Genomic DNA, 17,660 nt, shown 5'->3' with positions numbered 1-17,660 from the left:
ACAAGTATGAACCGATACAACAAAACTTACATAAGAACATATTGCAAGCATTATAATACTCTACACTCTGTCTTCCTTGTTGCTCAAACACTTTTACCAGTAAAATATCTAGACCTTAAGAGAGATCAATTATGCAAACCAATTTCAACAAGCTCTACGGTAGTTCTCCACTAATAGGCTTAGACTACATGAAAAAACTTAATCATGATCTACTTGAGAGCTCAAAACAATTGCCAAGTGTCACATTATCCAAGACATGATGAGGCATTTTCTGTTTTCAACCAAACATAAATAAGTGCAATAGCTTCCAACTTTTATCATTGAACATTAAAAGTAAAACGAAGAATGATACGTCTCCAACGTATCGATAATTTCTTGTGTTCCATGCCACATTATTGATGTTATCTACATGTTTTATGCACACTTTATATCATATTCGTGCATTTTCTGGAACTAACCTATTAACAAGATGCCGAAGTGCCAATTGCTGTTTTCTGCTGTTTTTGGTTTCAGAAATCCTAGTAAAGAAATATTCTCGGAATTGGACGAAATAAAAGCCCGGAGGCCTATTTTCTCACGAAGCTTCCGGAAGTCCGAAGGAGAGACGAAGAGGGGCCACGGGGGCGCCAAACCCTAGGGCGGCGCGGCCCCCCTTGGCCGCGCCGGCCTGTGGTGTGGGCCCCCTGTGCCGCCTCTTGACCTGCCCTTCCGCCTACAAATAGCCTCCGTGACGAAACCCCCGGTACCGAGAGCCACGATACGGAAAACATTACCGAGACGCCGTCGCCGCCGATCCCATCTCGGGGGATCCCGGAGATCGCCTCCGGCACCCTGCCGGAGAGGGGAATCATCTCCCGGAGGACTCTACACCGCCATGGTCGCCTCCGGAGTGATGAGTGAGTAGTCTACCCCTGGACTATGGGTCCATAGCAGTAGCTAGATGGTTGTCTTCTCCCCATTGTGCTATCATTGTCGGATCTTGTGAGCTGCCTATCATGATCAAGATCATCTATATGTAATTCTATATGTTGCGTTTGTTGGGATCCGATGAATAGAGAATACTTGTTATGTTGATTATCAAAGCTATGCTTATGTGTTGTTTATGATCTTGCATGCTCTCCGTTATTAGTAGATGCTGCGGCCAAGTAGATGCTTTTAACTCCAAGAGGGAGTACTTATGCTCGATAGTGGGTTCATGCCCGCATTGACACACGGGACGAGTGACGGAAAGTTCTAAGGTTGTGTTGTGCTTGTTGCCACTAGGGATAAAACATTGATGCTATGTCTAAGGATGTAGTTGTTGATTACATTACGCACCATACTTAATGCAATTGTCTGTTGCTTTGCAACTTAATGCTTGGAGGGGGTTCGGATGATAACCTGAAGGTGGACTTTTTAGGCATAGATGCGGTTGGATGGCGGTCTATGTACTTTGTCGTAATGCCCAATTAAATCTCACTATACTCATCATGATATGTATGTGCATTGTCATGCTCTCTTTATTTGTCAATTGCCCAAGCTGTAATTTGTTCACCCAACATGCTTGTTCGTCTTATGGGAGAGACACCTCTAGTGAGCTGTGGACCCCGGTCCAATTCTCTTTACTGAAATACAATCTACTTCAATACTTGTTTCTACTGTTTTCTCTGCAAACAATCATCTTCCACACAATACGGTTAATCCTTTGTTACAGCAAGCCGGTGAGATTGACAACCTCACTGTTTCGTTGGGGCAAAGTAGCTTGGTTGTGTTGTGCAGGTTCCACGTTGGCGCCGGAATCTCCGGTGTTGCGCCGCACTACATCCCGCCGCCATCAACCTTCAACGTGCTTCTTGGCTCCTCCTGGTTCGATAAACCTTGGTTTCTTTTCGAGGGAAAACTTGCTGCTGTGCTCATCATACCTTCCTCTTGGGGTTGCCCAACGAACGTGTGAAATACACGCCATCAAGCATATTTTCTGGCGCCGTTGCCGGGGAGATCAAGACACGCTGCGAGGGGAGTCTCCACTTCTCAATCTCTTTACTTTGTTTTTGTCTTGCTTTATTTTATTTACTACTTTGTTTGCTGCACTAAATCAAAATACAAAAAAATTAGTTGCTAGTTTTACTTTATTTGCTATCTTGTTTGCTATATCGAAAACACAAAAAAATTAGGTTACTTGCATTTACTTTACTCATCATGTTTCCTTTTAATTTTACCACAAAGAACATACCGGTAGGACGTGGGTCTATAGTTGGGAGGAACAATATAGAAGAATTTTTCACCCATGTTAGTACCATTGAAGAATTTGAAGATAGACACTTGGTAGACCTTGCCCCCACTTATGAAATTGCTGCTGCTGCTTTAGTTCGCCTGTTGGAAACTAAATTTGTTAATCTCAATCCTATAATCCAACACATGTTTTTCACGCTTGGTGATATGGAAGAAGGGGAAAAGAAAGATTTTGTTTTAGAAACCCTTCTTAGAGAATTTGGTGGTCTAGCAAGAGAAGCTAGAAAGGTGTTTGCTAAATTTAATATGCTTGGTTCTCCTACTAATTTTGTTAGTCTCCTTGAAAAGATGGATATGGATAGAATAAGATACACTAATAATATTGATGATGGAGGGGAGATCAAAGCACCAATACCATGTAAGCTCCTAGCTATGAATGATGCACTAGAAAATAACTATGCTTGGCTTGTTCCTGAAAATTTGTTTGATGAGAGTAGCACACCTAAGACTAATGAAAAGGGAGATGCTAAAACTTATGTATCTAATATAATATGCCTAGTTGAGAAAACTCCACACCTCGCTGAGAATGCACCACCCTTCGATAATACTTGATACACACTTTCGCGCCTAGCTGAAAGGCGTTAAAGAAAAGCGCTTATGGGAGACAACCCATGTTTTTACCTACAGTACTTTGTTTTTATTTTGTGTCTTGGAAGTTGTTTACTACTGTAGCAACCTCTCCTTATCTTAGTTTTGAGTTTTGTTGTGCCAAGTTAAGCCGTTGATAGAAAAGTAAGTACTAGATTTGGATTACTGCGCAGTTCCAGATTTCTTTGCTGTCACGAATCTGAGCCCACTGCCCCGCAGGAAGCTCAGAAAATTATGCCAATTTACGAGCATGATCCTCAGATATGTACGCAACTTTCATTCAATTTGAGCATTTTCATTTGAGCAAGTCTGGTGCCATTTTAAAATTCGTCAATACGAACTGTTCTGTTTTGACAGATTCTGCCTTTTATTTCGCATTGCCTCTTTCGCTATGTTGGATGAATTTCTTTGATCCACTAATGTCCAGTAGCATTATGCAATGTCCAGAAGTGTTAAGAATGAGTGTGTCACCTCTGAATATGTCAATTTATATTGTGCACTAACCCTCTAATGAGTTGTTTCGAGTTTGGTGTGGAGGAAGTTTTCAAGGATCAAGAGAGGAGTATGATGCAACATGATCAAGGAGAGTGAAAGCTCTAAGCTTGGGGATGCACCCGGCGGTTCACCCCTGCATATATCAAGAAGACTCAAGCGTCTAAGCTTGGGGATGCCCAAGGCATCCCCTTCTTCATCAACAAATTATCAGGTTCCTCCCCTGAAACTACATTTTTATTCGGCCACATCTTATGTGCTTTTTCTTGGAGCGTCGTTTTGTTTTTATTTTTGTTTTGTTTGAATAAAATGGATCCTAGCATTCACTTTATGGGAGAGATACACACTCCGCTGTAGCATATGGACAAATGTGTCCTTGGTTACTACTCATAGTATTCATGGCGAAGTTTCTCCTTCGTTAAATTGTTATATGGTTGGAATTGGAAAATGATACATGTAGTAATTGCTATAATGTTTTGGGTAATGTGATACTTGGCAATTGTTGTGCTCATGTTTAAGCTCTTGCATCATATGCTTTGCACCCATTAATGAAGAAATACATAGAGCATGCTAAAATTTGGTTTGCATATTTGGTTTCTCTAAGGTCTAGATAATTTCTAGTTTTGAGTTTGAACAACAAGGAAGACGGTATAGAGTATTATAATGCTTTCAATATGTCTTTTATGTGAGTTTTGCTGTACTAGTTCATCCTTGTGTTTGCCTCAAACAACCTTGCTAGCCTAAACCTTGTATCGAGAGGGAATACTTCTCATGCATCCAAAATACTTGAGCCAACCACTATGCCATTTGTGTCCACCATACCTACCTACTACATGGTATTTTCCAGCCATTCCAAAGTAAATTGCTTGAGTGCTACCTTTAAAATTCCATCATTCACCTTTGCAATATATAGCTCATGGGACAAATAGTTTAAAAACTATTGTGGTATTGAATATGTAATTATGCACTTTATCTCTTATTAAGTTGCTTGTTGTGCGATAACCATGTTTACTGGGGAACGCCATCAACTCATTGTTGAATATCATGTGAGTTGCTATGCATGTTTAAGGGCGATCTACACTGAGTTGAATGGTTTGAGCATGCATATTGTGAGAGAAGAACATTGGGCCGCTAACTAAAGCCATGTTCCATGGTGGAAGTTTCAGTTTTGGACAAACATCCTCAAATCTCTAATGAGAAAAGAATTAATTGTTGTTGAATGCTTAAAGCATTAAAAGAGGAGTCCATTATCTGTTGTCTATGTTGTCCCGGTATGGATGTCTAAGTTGAGAATAATCAAAAGCGAGAAATCCAAATGCGAGCTTTCTCCTTAGACCTTTGTACGGGCGGCATAGAGGTACCCTTTGTGATACTTGGTTAAAGCATATGTATTGCGGTGATAATCCAGGTAGTCCAAGCTAATTAGGACAAGGTGCGAGCACTATTAGTACACTATGCATGAGGCTTGCAACTTATAAGATATAATTTACATGATGCATATGCTTTATTACTACCGTTGACAAAATTGTTTCATGTTTTCAAAATCAAAGCTCTAGCACAAATATAGCAATCGATGCTTTTCCTCTATGAGGACCATTCTTTTTACTTTTATGTTGAGTCAGTTCACCTATTTCTCTCCACCTCAAGAAGCAAACACTTGTGTGAACTGTGCATTGATTCTTACATACTTGCTTATTGCACTTATTATATTACTCTATGTTGACAATATCCATGAGATATACATGTTACAAGTTGAAAGCAACCGCTGAAACTTAATCTTCTTTTGTGTTGCTTCAATACCTTTACTTTGAATTATTGCTTTATGAGTTAACTCTTATGCAAGACTTATTGATGCTTGTCTTGAAGTGCTATTCATGAAAAGTCTTTGCTATATGATTCACTTGTTTACTCATGTCATACACATTGTTTTGATCGCTGCACTCACTACATATGCTTTACAAATAGTATGATCAAGTTTATGATGGCATGTCACTCCGTAAATTATCTTTGTTATCGTTTTACCTGCTCGGGACGAGCAGTAACTAAGCTTGGGGATGCCGATACGTCTCCAACGTATCGATAATTTCTTGTGTTCCATGCCACATTATTGATGTTATCTACATGTTTTATGCACACTTTATATCATATTCGTGCATTTTCCGGAACTAACCTATTAACAAGATGCCGAAGTGCCGATTCTGTTTTTCGCTGTTTTTGGTTTCGAAATCCTAGTAAAGAAATATTCTCGAATTGGACGAAATAAAAGCCCGGAGGCCTATTTTCTCACGAAGCTTCCGAAGTCCGAAGGAGAGACGAAGAGGGGCCACGGGGCGCCAAACCCTAGGGCGGCGCGGCCCCCTTGGCCGCGCCGGCCTGTGGTGTGGGCCCCCTGTGCCGCCTCTTGACCTGCCCTTCCGCCTACAAATAGCCTCCGTGACGAAACCCCCGGTACCGAGAGCCACGATACGGAAAACATTACCGAGACGCCGTCGCCGCCGATCCCATCTCGGGGGATCCCGGAGATCGCCTCCGGCACCCTCGCCGGAGAGGGGAATCATCTCCCGGAGGACTCTACACCGCCATGGTCGCCTCCGGAGTGATGAGTGAGTAGTCTACCCCTGGACTATGGGTCCATAGCAGTAGCTAGATGGTTGTCTTCTCCCCATTGTGCTATCATTGTCGGATCTTGTGAGCTGCCTATCATGATCAAGATCATCTATATGTAATTCTATATGTTGCGTTTGTTGGGATCCGATGAATAGAGAATACTTGTTATGTTGATTATCAAAGCTATGCTTATGTGTTGTTTATGATCTTGCATGCTCTCCGTTATTAGTAGATGCTCCGGCCAAGTAGATGCTTTTAACTCCAAGAGGGAGTACTTATGCTCGATAGTGGGTTCATGCCTGCATTGACACCTGGGACGAGTGACAGAAAGTTCTAAGGTTGTGTTGTGCTGTTGCCACTAGGGATAAAACATTGATGCTATGTCTAAGGATGTAGTTGTTGATTACATTACGCACCATACTTAATGCAATTGTCTCGTTGCTTTGCAACTTAATACTCGGAGGGGTTCGGATGATAACCTCGAAGGTGGACTTTTTAGGCATAGATGCAGTTGGATGGCGGTCTATGTACTTTGTCGTAATGCCCAATTAAATCTCACTATACTCATCATGATATGTATGTGCATTGTCATGCTCTCTTTATTTGTCAATTGCCCAACTGTAATTTGTTCACCCAACATGCTCGTTCGTCTTATGGGAGAGACACCTCTAGTGAACTGTGGACCCCGGTCCAATTCTCTTTACTGAAATACAATCTACTGCAATACTTGTTTCTACTGTTTTCTCTGCAAACAATCATCTTCCACACAATACGGTTAATCCTTTGTTACAGCAAGCCGGTGAGATTGACAACCTCACTGTTTCGTTGGGGCAAAGTAGCTTGGTTGTGTTGTGCAGGTTCCACGTTGGCGCCGGAATCTCTGGTGTTGCGCCGCACTACATCCCGCCGCCATCAACCTTCAACGTGCTTCTTGGCTCCTCCTGGTTCGATAAACCTTGGTTTCTTTCTGAGGGAAAACTTGCTGCTGTGCTCATCATACCTTCCTCTTGGGGTTGCCCAACGAACGTGTGAAATACACGCCATCAAAGAACACGAGTGTTCATATGAAAAAGCGGAGCGTGTCTCTCTCCCAAACAAGGATTGCTAGGATCCGAATTTATTCAAACATAAACAAAAATAAAAGCACACAGACGCTCCAAGTAAAACACATATGATGTGACCGAATAAAAATATAGTTTGAGCGGAGGAACCTGATAAGTTGATGAAGAAGGGGATGCCTTGGGCATCCCCAAGCTTAGACGCTTGAGTATTCTTGAAATATGCAGGGATGAACCACGGGGGCATCCCCAAGCTTAGACTTTTCACTCTTCTCGATCATATATCATCCTCCTCTCTTGACCCTTGAAAACTTCCTTCACACTAAACTTCTCATAAACTTCATTAGAGGGGTTAGTACTCAAAAAATTTGAATCCACCTTGGTCCTGTAGTGGCACATTGCAAGAACTCAATAAAACATTAGCTACAGCTCTCTACGTCTAGAAAACCTCGCTTAAAGTCCACAAGAGATAATGCAAAAACAGAGACAGAATCTGCCAAAACAGAACAGCCAGTAAAGACGAATTTTAATAAAATACTTCCGTTGCTCAAATCAGAAAACTCAAAACTAATAAAAGTTGCGTACATATCTGAGGAACACGCACGTAAATTGGCATATTTTTCTGAGTTACCTACAGAGAAAACAGCCCAGATTCGTGACAGATAGAAATCTGTTTCTGCGCAGAAATCCAAATCTAGTATCAACCTTCGATTAGAGGCTTCACTTGGCACAACAAAACACAAAACTAAGATAAGCAGAGGTTGCTACAGTAGTAAACAAATTCCAAGACACAAATATAAAACAAAGTACTGTAGCAAAATAACACATGGGTTATCTCCCAAGAAGTTGCTTTCTTTATAGCCATTAAGATGGGCTCATCAGTTTTAATGATGCACTCGCAGGAAATAGTATTTGAAGCAAAAGAGAGCATCAAGAGGCAAATCCAAAACACATTTAAGTCTAACATGCTTCCTATGCAAAGGAATCTTGTACACAAATAAATTCATGAAGAACAAAGTGACAAGCATAAGAGGATAAAACAAGGATAACTTCAAAAATTTCAGCATATAGAGAGGTGTATTAGTACCATGAAAATTTGTACAACCATATTTTCCTCTCTCATAATAATTTTCAGTAGCTTCATGAACAAACTCAACAATATAGCTATCACATGCAGCATACTTTTCATGATTTCCAAACACATAATTTTTATCAAGTTCAAGAATAGTGGAATTAAAACTTTCAAACTTACTTTTATTAATAATACAACAAGGTAGGTGATCAATATCAATAGATATGGGACTCATAGAATAAGTCAAGAATTCTCCAATCCCATTTTCATTAGTAGTACAATTAATATTATCAAGTAACATAGGACCATCATCTAAAGCTTTATCATAAACATTTGTCAAGCAAAATTCTTTAGTACCATGCATTTCGACATCAGGCACAAACAAAGCATTATCATAAGATTCATCAAAGTAGCATGGATTATCATAAATAACAGTAGCATAATTATTTTCACAAGTTTTACTCATAGGCAATACTTCAAGAGAATCCACAGGAACATAACATTCAACCTCTTCCGGTAAGCATGGAGGACAATCAAATAGTGTAAGAGATAAAGAGTTACTCTCATTAGAAGGTTGACATGGGTAGCTAATCTATTCTTCCTCCTTTTGTTCGTCGCTCTCCTCTTCTTTTTCATCCAATGAGCTTTCAGGTTCATCAATTTCCTCCTCTTTTTCATCCAATGAGATTTCAGGTTCATCAATTCCTTCTTCCACAGGTTCCTGCAAATTGTGAGTGCATTCTTGTGCATTAATGTGTCTCTCTTTATAATCAAGGATATAAGGATTCCTACTGTAGCATTCTATGCAAGAATTAAGGATAGTAGAGACATAATCTTTAAGGTCCTTACAAACAACACAAGTTTCATAATTCTCAACCATGAAGGATTCTATCTCGGAGGCTCCCATAAATAAGACAAATTGTTCTACCTCCTCGAACCCATAATGAATATAGCAATTCCGATTATAGCTCTTAATTAAAAATTCCTCACTAAAGCCACATTGAAATTTAAGATGTTTAGTATCCTGTTGAGAGCAACAGTTTATATCATGGCATTTAAGCAAGATTTTAGCAATTGTATTCAGTTTTTCTATCATAGCACTCATTATTTTACCAGTTCTTGATTCTCTATAATTATTATAACATTCTATAAGCTCCAAGTAGGTTGTTGGTTCTCCCATAACAGCAGTTTTTAATTTTTTGGTTTTTCAAATTTTTATGGATTTTTGGGTATATGAGACAAATGAAACAAGACAAAAATAAACTAAGCAAAAGTAAACTAAGCAAACTAATACTAGACAGAAATAAACTAAGCACAAATAAACTAGACAAAAGTAAACTAAGCAAAACAAAATAAAATAAAACATAGAGAGAGGTAGAGTGTACTCCCAGGTGAACTTATGAGTAGAGCTATGCCTCCCCGGCAACGGCGCCAGAAAATAGTCTTGATGACCCACAAGTATAGGGGATCGCAACAGTCTTCGAGGGAAGTAAAACCCAAATTTATTTATTCGACACAAGGGGAGGTAAAGAATACTTATAAGCCTTAACAACTGAGTTGTCAATTCAGCTGCACCTGGAAAAGCACTAGCAACAGGGGTGATGTGAAAGTAGCAATGATATGAGAGCGAGTAGTAACAGATAACACGAGCAGCAAGTAATAGTAATATGAGAGCAATGGCACCGGAAAACAGCTTGACATATAGAACGAGTATATGATGATGAAAGATGGACCGGGGTTCCCAGCTATCTACACTAGTGGCAACTCTCCAAGTAACAAGTGTTGGGTGAACAAATTACGATCGGGCAATTGATAGGATTGAAATAGCATTAAGACAGAATATCAAGATCATTAATCATGTAGGCATGTTTTCCAATAATAGTCGTACGTGCTCGCAATGAGAAACTTGCACAACATCTTTTGTCCTACTGTTATCACCAGTTTTTGGCTAAATCAGGAGATGGGCTGCGATCAAGATGGGCTTGGAGATTACATATAAAAGGAATGCGTGAATCGGCCTCGTATGCAACGTTTGGGCTAGTTTGCCCTTGTATCATGTAACATGTTAGATTACGTGTCGATTAGATAGAGTTTGACCCGTGCACGGTTAGGTGCACGCCTGAATTAGAAAGTCCCCTGGACTATAAATATGTATCTAGGGTTTATGAAATAAACAACAACCAACGTTCAACACAAACAAATCTCGGCGCATCGCCAACTCCTTCGTCTCGAGGGTTTCTCCGGTAAGCACCATGCTGCCTAGATCGCATCTTGCGATCTAGGCAGCACAAGCCTACCCACGTTGTTCATGCGTTGCTCGTGCTCGAAGCCTTTTTGATGGCGAGCAACGTAGTTATCTTAGATGTGTTAGGGTTAGCATTGTTCTTCGTATCATATGCTGTCGTAGTGCGACCCTTATGCATCTAGCCGCCCTTACACCTATCTCAGGTGTAGGGGCGGCACCCCGCTTGATCATAGTTTAGTAGATTTGATCCGTTACGGTTGCTCCTTGTTCTGCAAGGATTAGTTTAATATCCGCATTAGTTAGGCCCTACAAAGGGTTGGAGGATCCAGCGGCGTGTAGGGTGACGTTTGCTAGCCCTAGAAAGGATGTTCCGGGGATCAACCTCGTGTTGGTTTTTAGGCCCTGTCTAGGATCGGCTTACGGTCACCGTGCGCGAGCTCGAGGCCCAATCGTGAGTAGGATGATCCGATTATGCGGTGAAAACCCTAAATCGTCGTAGATCTCATTAGCTTTATCTTGATCAAGCAGGACCACCATATATTCGGACACCTTGTTCGAATCATGGGTGGATCGGCTCTTTGAGCCGATTCACAGGATAACCTGAGAGCCGATCGAGGCTCGTATTTAATGTTTACGTGTATGCCATGTAGGAAACTAAGCGAGGCATCATCCACACCTTCCTGACCAGGTATAGGTCAGGTGGCACGCCCTTGCGATAGCATCGGACGTGTGACCAGGAGGCTTTGCGGGCCGTCGCTCTGAGGGACTCGGGCCAGCCGCAGCCCTAGTTGTTCCCGGCTCTACTCGTGTTGCCCGTTGCTGCCCGCCGGTGGGTTTCCGATGTCAACACATTCCGGCACGCCCGGTGGGACATCTTCCGCAACATCCACATCAAAACCGACATCCGAGATGGCAGAGGAACAGATCAAATACAAAGATCTCCCTGCGGAGCACGAGAAGAAATACGGTGAGCTGAAGGCCATCTTTGAAGCCGAACTCATCGGCTCCTTTGAGAAGACCCGTTCGCACGGTACCAAGCTCGATGAAAACACACGTCCGTTGCCTGGCGACAACATGGTGGATCTCAGCCACTCCATATGCGAGCCAGAGTTCCCCCTTTGGTGTCAACATGGCAGGGCTTGCAAGCCGCCATGGCAAAGATGAAGCGGAAAGCAGCCACTCCCGTGGCAAGGATAAAGAGGAGGCCGATCCACGCGACCGGCCCCAAGATGATGACAGACGGTACCTGACAGAGGAGGAAGTGAGAAGCGTGCGGTATCAACGTCCACTCTCCGTGCATCTCCTCAACAAATATGAGCAACAGTACGACCGACGTCGGCGCTACGACATAGATGATGAGAGAAATTGTCGGTCTGATGCAGAGGACAGGAGGTACCGTCGGCATGATAGAAACAACGACGGGTACAATCGCCACGCTGGAGGGAGGTCAAGGGGGCATGATGACATGGATAGGCACTGGGACTGTCCTTTCTTCAAACATTGCTGGGACTCAGGAATGAGCCGATTGCCAACAATCGAGAACTGCCCAGAATGCAAACAAAGGAAGAAGGATGCAGCTAACGTGTCCGTGTTCAAGCGTCTAGGGCCTCTCCCGCCTCGGAACAAGCATGCTGAGTCCGCTCGGGTGGAAGATCTCGGGGGACTAAAGGACGATGATGAAGAAGATAGGTATCATCGGCCAAGGTGGTGCCCTGATGGGCTCAGCCATTCCCAGAAGCGAAGGGTTCAGCGTCTACGCGGGTTGGAAGAAGCTGAGAGATTATACCTGCGCACGTTAAGGAAGGCACGGCCTGATCTGGCCGCCAAAATTCAGGAAACCCTGGACAAAGAGGGTCTGCCACAAAGAAAAAAGTGGCGCCCCAAGCAAAGGAAAGCCGATGATGATACATCGGCTGGCACAAACATGGTCTTCATCCTTCCAACGGAGTTTAGTGCTCCAAGGTTATATGAAGCACCTGTGGCACAATTGGACTGCGGCCCCCGGCCGGTCATCTTTGAGAAGCCGCAAGAAAGAAGTTACAGGCATCTGAAGGCCCTGTACTTGCGAGATTACATCAATGGGCAGCCTGTCAACAAGATGTTGGTAGACACCGGGGCGGCAGTCAACATTATGCCATACTCCATGCTACGTCGGTTGGGACGCTCCAGCTCGGATCTGTTCAAGACCAATGTAACACTGAGCGATTTCAACGGCCAAGCATCTGACGCCCAAGGTGTTCTGAATGTGGATCTGACCGTAGGAAGGAAATTGTCCCTACGACGTTCTTTATTGTCGACAGCAAGAGTACCTATGCTGTCTTACTAGGGAGGGATTGGATCCACGCCAACTGTTGCATTCCATCCACGATGCACCAATGCCTAATACAGTGGGATGGAGATGAAGTAGAAGTCGTCCGCGCAGATGATTCAGTCGAGGTTTCAACAGCTGGCATGGACGTTTGGGAGACATCAGGCCAAGAGCCACTCTCAGGCATCAATTTGGACGACTGCGAACGCATCGACGTGACAAAGAACGGGGTTAGGCTGGTTTTATCCACCGGCCTGACCGTGTAAACAAAGCAAATGTCGATGGACGAACGTGGCAAGGCTGATCCTTGTGATCGGCCCCAAAATTTTTTATGAAGGACATTACAAAACCTTCGTCGAACAAGCAACGTGGAGGCCGATTCCAGCAATCGGCCAAAATTATCCTCACCATCCATTCTGCCTGGGTTCAGCATTTAATCCAACAGGCGATACCTGAAGAGCCGATACCATCAATTTTCTTGACAGAATCGGCTCGGGGGGGGCACCTAGGTGGATAAGACACGAGGATATGAAGTAGGAGTATCTTGCAAACGACCAGCAGCCCGAGATATTCCTTGATGATGGGTATTGAAGTATGGGGGCCGATACATAAATCGGCCGAAAATTCGAAATTTTTTAAGCACAGCCGATGTGCAGACATCGACTTAAGGATATAAAGCCGAGGCGTGGCCATCGACTCAAGAGGTATAGCGGTGATAATTAGAGGATCAATGGAGCAGGAAGTGGATCTTCTCTTCAAGGATCTCCGGGTTCTCTTTGCGAGTATTCCTGTCTGCAGTATCGGCTGGGGCAGTTTGAGGATCATGACCCTGACCAACGACGAGAGCAACATAAACGTGCAAGTCAGGGTAAGGATGAGCCTAACGAAGGGAGCATATCTCCTCTAGGACCAGGAGAACGGCCAATGACGAAGCAATCGGCTGTAACGTTTTTTACCTAAGGCTTGACCAAGGTTGTGATTTGGTAGCTGTCACCTCCAGGGGTTGTTACGTCCAGAGTTTTGGAGAGCATCATAAATTCAAAGGCATCCTCACCGGAAGTTGCTTCGGCCTGCCAAAGATGATGAGCCGATCTGATCAGCCAGGCGCAAGATGTGGGCCGGGGAAGCTCGGGGGGCAGCTCGCCTTGAAATTTCTTCACTCTGAAGAACCGATTTTGTTGGAATCGGCTGATACTGCATTACGAGTTGGAAGCCAAGGATGGCCAACTTGGTCGACTCACTGCTATTCTCGCCCCGACTGAGGCTCGGGGGGCAGCTTGCCACGAAAGGGCCTTTGCTGTAAGGAGCCGATTTTGCTGAAATCGGTTGGCTCTGCATCTCAATTTGATTTTGAGAGATGGTTGCTGTAGGAAAACAGAGCAGGGTTATAAAACATCACTGCAGACTATCGCGATGGAATTTGTGGACAAGTGATGCCTGTTCTGCAGAAGTGGCAGCTTCGACGTTTGAATTGATCCAGCAACAGTCCTAGGGCTCTCCTGAAGGCAAAGAGGATCTGGAAGAGAAGGATGCGGCAGAAGAATGTCTGAAATTTAAAGTCAATGAGGAGGCTGGACAATATTTCAGGAGTTTTGCCTCTGAAGTTTAACATGCCATTCTGTTGGATCTGCATTTACAAGATCTAGGGTTTGCACGATTGTGGCTTGGCCCTGTTTGACCGGGAGTTTGGGTCCGGATGGATCTATCTCGAAATTTATTATGAGAGACCGATGCGCTGCCATCGGCTCATTGAACATTGACCGAATTAACGATCGGCGGAATCAGTATGAAGGGAAATCGGCTAAATTGGCATAAAGGAAATCGGCAAATTCGAATTGGGGAATTTCTTCATTGATAAACCAGATTTCTTACATAGAAGAGCTGATTGCTCTCAAAAGGGAGTACTAAGGGGATACATTGCCCCGTCTACTACTGCTGATCTTATACTAAGGGTCCTATCTACGGGCCGTCACTGCCTTCGTCATCACCCTCGTCGCCGCTGTCGGCGCTGCTCCCGGTGGGCTCGTCGTCGCTGCTGCAGCGGCCACCGGCGGGACCTTCGTTGTCCTCATCCTCCTCGTCGTCGTCGTCGTCGCTGTCGTAGTCACTGAGATTCCCCGGCCAGGGGCAGTGGCGCTTGGCCGGTGGCTCGTCAGAGGGGCTGTCGTCGTCGTCCTCCTCCTCCTCCTCCTCCCTCACCTCCTCGGAAGTGGTGAAGTCGTCCCAGGAGAAGCGATCGTCATCGCTCTCCTCCTCCGATTCCCCGACGGCGAGGAAGCGGAGGTCGCTTTCCCCACTAGTCAAGGACTTGTCGTCCTCGGACCAGATGGAGGAGGCGTGGTCTTCCAGGTCCCATTCTTCTGGTGCGCGAATGTCCGGCGGCGTCTCGCGGGAGGAGGAGGACCCAAGGGAAAGTTCCGATGAGGTGGAGGAAGAGGAAGACATGGTGCGCAGAAGGGCTTTTGGAGTGCTAATGCGGAGAAGATGAGGAAGAGAACTGTTCGGTGTGGTTAAATAAAAGAAGTGAGGATTTAATGTTCGAACGGTTTTTCGAGGAGGTGGTGCCAAAAACTGTCAAATCGTGCAGAGAAGTTGGGAAGGCAAGTGGTCATGATGGAAAATACCGCGACAGTTCTGCTCTGCCACGACATGACCCCTCGGAGGAAAAAACGGAGTGGTTTTGAAATTATCATTACCAAAACCAGGGGGGCATGTGTTATCACCAGTTTTTGGCTAAATCAGGAGATGGGCTGCGATCAAGATGGGCTTGGAGATTACATATAAAAGGAATGCGTGAATCGGCCTCGTATGCAACGTTTGGGCTAGTTTGCCCTTGTATCATGTAACATGTTAGATTACGTGTCGATTAGATAGAGTTTGACCCGTGCACGGTTAGGTGCACGCCTGAATTAGAAAGTCCCCTGGACTATAAATATGTATCTAGGGTTTATGAAATAAACAACAACCAACGTTCAACACAAACAAATCTCGGCGCATCGCCAACTCCTTCGTCTCGAGGGTTTCTCCGGTAAGCACCATGCTGCCTAGATCGCATCTTGCGATCTAGGCAGCACAAGCCTACCCACGTTGTTCATGCGTTGCTCGTGCTGAAGCCTTTTTGATGGCGAGCAACGTAGTTATCTTAGATGTGTTAGGGTTAGCATTGTTCTTCGTATCATATGCTGTCGTAGTGCGACCCTTATGCATCTAGCCGCCCTTACACCTATCTCAGGTGTAGGGGCGGCACCCCGCTTGATCATAGTTTAGTAGATCTGATCCGTTACGGTTGCTCCTTGTTCATCAAGGATTAGTTTAATATCCGCATTAGTTAGGCCCTACAAAGGGTTGGAGGATCCAGCGGCGTGTAGGGTGACGTTTGCTAGCCCTAGAAAGGATGTTCCGGGATCAACCTCGTGTTGGTTTTTAGGCCATGTCTAGGATCGGCTTACGGTCACCGTGCGCGAGCGCGAGGCCCAATCGTGAGTAGGATGATCCGATTATGCGGTGAAAACCCTAAATCGTCGTAGATCTCATTAGCTTTATCTTGATCAAGCAGGACCACCATATATTCGGACACCTTGTTCGAATCATGGGTGGATCGGCTCTTTGAGCCGATTCACAGGATAACCTGAGAGCCGATCGAGGCTCGTATTTAATGTTTACGTGTATGCCATGCAGGAAACTAAGCGAGGCATCATCCACACCTTCCTGACCAGGTATAGGTCGGGTGGCACGCCCTTGCGATAGCATCGGACGTGTGACCAGGAGGCTTTGCGGGCCGTCGCTCTGAGGGACTGGGGCCAGCCGCAGCCCTAGTTGTTCCCGGCTCTACTGTGTTGCCCGTTGCTGCCCGCCAGTGGGTTTCTGACGTCAACACCTACCAGCCGGTGGCAGCCGGGCCTCTAGGAAAACTACTGGATATTAAGGTACTCCTTTTAATAGAGTACCGGAGCAAAGCATTAACACTCCGTGAAAACATGTGTCCCTCACATCATCGCCATCCCCTCCGGTTGTCCCAATTTCTGTCACTTCGGGGCCATTGGTTCCGGACAGTGACATGTGCATACAACTTGTAGATACAATCTAAGCAATAAGTATAGAGCTCAAATCTAAGATCATGCCACTCGGGCCCTAGTGACAAGCATTAAACACAACAAGATTGCAGCAACAATAACTTCATAAACTTTGTAGATAGACAATCATAACGTAACAATCCATCGGATCCCGACAAACACAACACCGATTACATCGGATGAATCTCAATCATGTAAGGCAGCTCATGAGATCATTGTATTGAAGTACATGGGGGAGAGAATACCAACTAGCTACAGCTAGAACCCGTAGTCCATGGGGGAACTTCTCACGGAGCATGATGGAGGCGATGGCGTTGATGGAGATGGCTTCCGGGGCACTTCCCCGTCCCGGCAGGGTGCCGGGACAGAGACTTCTGTCCCCCGAATTGGAGTTTCGCGATGGTGGCGGCGCCCCTGGAGTCTTTCTGGAGTTTCGTCAAGAGTTACGGTGTTTTTAGGTCGAAAGGGATTTTATAGGCGAAGAGGCGGCGCAGGGGGGCACCTGGGGGCGCCACACCACAGGCCGGCGCGGGCCCAGGCCAGGCCGCGCCGCCCTATGGTGTGGTGGCCCTCGGGCCCCTCTCCGACTCTTCTTCGGTGTTCTGGACGCTTCCGGGAAAAATAGGAGGTTTGGTCTTCGTTTCGTCGAATTCCGAGAATATTGCCCGAACAGCCTTTCCGGAACCAAAAACAGCGAGAAAACAGGAACCGGCACTGTGGCATCTTGTTAATAGGTTAGTTCCGGAAAATGCATGAAATCATCATAAATTGCAAGAAAAACATGTAAGTATTGTCATAAAACAAGCATGGAACGACATAAATTATGGATACGTCGGGGACGTATCAGATACCTCCTACGCACCACCTATCACATGCCATATGCGCGCGGTAGCCATCTGGGAATCCCTCCCGCTTCCTGCGGTGTCCCGCCGAATCCGCTGGAAAC

The sequence above is a fragment of the Lolium rigidum genome, chromosome 7 (genome assembly GCF_022539505.1).
Source record: "Lolium rigidum isolate FL_2022 chromosome 7, APGP_CSIRO_Lrig_0.1, whole genome shotgun sequence".
In the NCBI taxonomy this organism is placed as follows: Eukaryota; Viridiplantae; Streptophyta; class Magnoliopsida; order Poales; family Poaceae; genus Lolium; species Lolium rigidum.
This window is presented reverse-complemented; position numbering follows the sequence as displayed.